Source organism: Pseudorasbora parva, chromosome 9, assembly GCF_024679245.1.
Source record: "Pseudorasbora parva isolate DD20220531a chromosome 9, ASM2467924v1, whole genome shotgun sequence".
In the NCBI taxonomy this organism is placed as follows: domain Eukaryota; kingdom Metazoa; phylum Chordata; class Actinopteri; order Cypriniformes; family Gobionidae; genus Pseudorasbora; species Pseudorasbora parva.
In genome coordinates, this window is record NC_090180.1 from 24,109,286 (window position 1) to 24,113,222 (window position 3,937).

The window sequence follows — 3,937 nt, forward strand, 5'->3', positions numbered from 1 at the left end:
GCTGTGACTATAAAACATTAAATATTATTTGTAAATATATGATAAAATGTACTATTTTTTCTCAGTTAAGTTATTACATGAATAGACTGTGTACATTTTATTTAAGATATATACAGTGCCTTGCGAAAGTATTCGGCCCCTTTGAACTTTGCGACCTTTTGCCACATTTCAGACTTCAAACATAATGATATAAAACTTTATTTTTTGTGAAGAATCAACAACAAGTGGGACACAATCTTGAAGCAGAAAGAAATTTATTGGATATTTCAAACTTTTTTAACAAATCAAAAACTGAAAAATTGGGCGTGCAAAATTATTTGGCCCCCTTAAGTTAATACTTTGATGCGCCACCTTTTGCTGCGATTCAGCTGTACAGCTGTAAGTCGCTTGGGGTATGTCTCTATCAGTTTTGCTCATCAAAAGACTGAATTTTTTGCCCATTCCTCCTTGCAGAATAGCTCGAGCTCAGTGAGGTTGGATAGAGAGCGTTTGTGAACAGCAGTTTGCAGTTCTTTCCACAGATTCTCGATTGGATTCAGGTCTGGAATTGGACTTGGCCATTCTAACACCTGGATATGTTTATTTTTTAAACATTCCATTGTAGATTTTGCTTTATGTTTTGGATCATTGTCTTGTTGGAAGACAAATCTCCGTCCCAGTCTTTTGCAAACTCCATCAGGTTTTCTTCCAGAATGGTCCTGTATTTGGCTCCATCCTTCTTCCCATCAATTTTAACCATCTTCCCTGTCCCGGCTGAAGGAAAGCAGGCCCAAACCATGATGCTACCACCACCATGTTTGACAGTGGGGACGGTGTGTTCAGGGTGATAAGCTGTGTTGCTTTTACTCCAAACATAACGTTTTGCATTGTTGCCAAAAAGTTCAATTTTGATTTCATCTGACCAGAGAACCTTCTTCCACATGTTTGGTGTGTCTCCCAGGTGGCTTGTGGCAAACTTTAAATGACACTTTTTATGGATATCTTTAAGAAATGGCTTTCTTCTTGCCACTCTTCCATAAAGGCCAGATTTGTGCAGTATACGACTGATTGTTGTCCTATGGACAGAGTCCCCCACCTCAGCTGTAGATCTCTGCAGTTCATCCGGAGTGATCATGGGCCTCTAGGCTGCATCTCTGATCAGTCTTCTCCTTGTATGAGCTGAAAGTTTAGAGGGACGGCCAGGTCTTGGTAGATTTGCAGTGGTCTGATACTCCTTCCATTTCAATATTATCGCTTGCACAGCGCTCCTTAGGATGTTTAAAGCTTGGGAAATCTTTTTGTATCCAAATCCAGCTTCTCCATAACAGTATCTCGGACCTGCCTGGTGTGTTCCTTGTTCTTCCTGATGCTCTCTGCGCTTTAAACGGACCTCTGAGACTATCACATTGCAGGTGGATTTATACGGAGACTTGATTACACACAGGTGGTTTCTATTTATCATCATTCGTCATTTAGGTCAACATTGGATCATTCAAAGATCCTCACTGAATTTCTAGAGAGGGTTTGCTGCACTGAAAGTAAAGGGGCCGAATAATTTTGCACGCCCAATTTTTCAGTTTTTGATTTGTTAAAAAAGTTTGAAATATCCAAAACATTTCGTTCCACTTCATGGCATGTGCCGATATCAATTTTTCATGTTGCGATTAGTTGCTGAAGTTTTATCACGATATACGATATTATCACGATATTGAAATAAGTTGTAAAAAAGTGTTGTCATATCATAACAGTTTTAAGAACTATTTTTGTAAGAACAAAAATAACTGAATGTTTAAATACAATAATGCACCAAATATAGCTCTGGAAAAAAATTAAGAGACCACTCATTGAGAAATCAATGAGAAATCAATGTTAAGTGGCCTCTTGATTTTTTTCAGAGCTGTAAAAGTACAATTTTCAAACAGATTAAAGTGCAAAAGAATTAGGCTATAAAGGACAACAGGTAACAAATTACAATAAGGTCTCATTATTTAATGCATTAACTAAGATTGAGCAATAGCTACATAGTATAATTTTTTTGTTAATGTTAGTTAAGAAATACTGATCATTGTTAGTTTTATCTTAGGTACATTAAAAAAGTTATTTTGATTTTGATGTTATTAAACAGTAACTAAGAAATTAACATTACTTAGAATGATTAATTCTTTATAAGCATTTTTCATTGTCAGTTTGGTAATAATGAATTAACATGTTAACTAATGAAGTCGTATGTCTCAAAGTTTTACTGAACAATAACAAATAATTAGAACAGTTCTAATTATTAGGACATGTTGTAGTCCAGATTAAAACATAAACATGTTTAAGTTTGAAAATAAATAGCATATTAAGTCTTTAAGTATTAAGTATTTGGTGCTGTGATGAAAAACATTGAGATTACAAAAAAATGGCTGTTTTAAAAACTACACGTTTTTTGTTTGTTTGGCGTGGTTTCCGGGGTGAACGCTGCATTCTGCAGTTCTTCAGCGCCCTCTGCTGTCACTGAGCGGCACTTCAGCAGCGCGTCTCCTTTTACTCTTTCATGTGCTTCTCATTTACACCTGAGCGCTTCCCTTTGACACAGAATACAGCAGTGTTGAGCATAAGGATAATGGGCAAGGTATTCTTGAGTGCTTTATAAAAAAATTATAAATTGTTAATAAATTATTATTTACGATATTTTAAAGTGCCCACCATAACAATATTGTGCATATTCATTATCTTGATAAATCGCATAATCGAAAATCGGCACATGTCCCACTTGTTGTTAATTCTTCACAAAATATTATAGTTTCATATCATTATGTTTGAGGCCTGGAATGTGGCAAAAGGTCGCAAAGTTCAAGGGGGCCGAATACTTTCACAAGGCATTGTACTTCCAATTTAATCTTGATTTTACAATGTAATAATTACATGAATTAATGTAATAGATTTTACCATACCACAAAGTCATTTTTTTCAGTGAATGCAACCCCTAAATGAAGGGTACCCAGAGGGTAAAAAGGCACATCATTTAATCTAAAAAAAAAAAAAAAAAAGCCTGAAGAGATCTGGAGAAAGATGCCTAACAATACACACATCAAATGTAAGTTGATAGTTGCAATTGTTCAATAATAATTCTTAATTTATGACACAGTAGCCATGTTATTAGCTTGTTCCAATAATTGTTAGGTATACACTTTAAGAAGGAAAAAAAAGACAATTATAATTGCTCAGAATGTGTAGTTTTGCTAGTTATAATAAAATACATAAAATGTAGGCTAATTGTTCAAACATGTATAACTTCAATAATTCAATGTTGTAGCCTACTTAAAGAAAAATGTGTGATCATGAAGAATGTCGTTTATATTAGGCTACTTTTATAAATAAAATTGTTATATATATTTTACGAACAAATCTAAATTAACATTTCAAATCATATTGTTTTTGCTGAGATCTGCGTATGAGATCTCATTGTGTATTCTAGGCAATGATACATTTTTTGCGTCACGGTTGCGCAATTACATCGTCATGCAATGACATCACAACGTAATTTAGCAAAAAAACCTTACAAAACGTCAAACGTTTACAATGACTTCAGTCATTGCTAGAGAGTTAATATGCTATTCACTTTAGAATACTGATCTATAAGTTGTTACACTTAAGACATTTCAGATTACCATTAGGCCTTCACTTTAGAATTAATTATATAGCCTATTATGCATTATTCACATTAATTAATCTGTATAGGCTATAGATAATAGTCCTCTGGAACTAACCGTAGTGATAGTAAAAAACAGTAGTGTTATCTACCATATTCGACGACTAAGCAGTAGACCTAGCCTATTTATCAACCCTATGTTTCGTTTTAAAAATATACACATTTATGATTTTAAATGTCTGAACCATATAGGCTGTATAGCCTATTTTGGTTCAGTGTTCCTGCTTATTTTGCAATGTGCTGTTCTTTAACCCGAGTAAATGT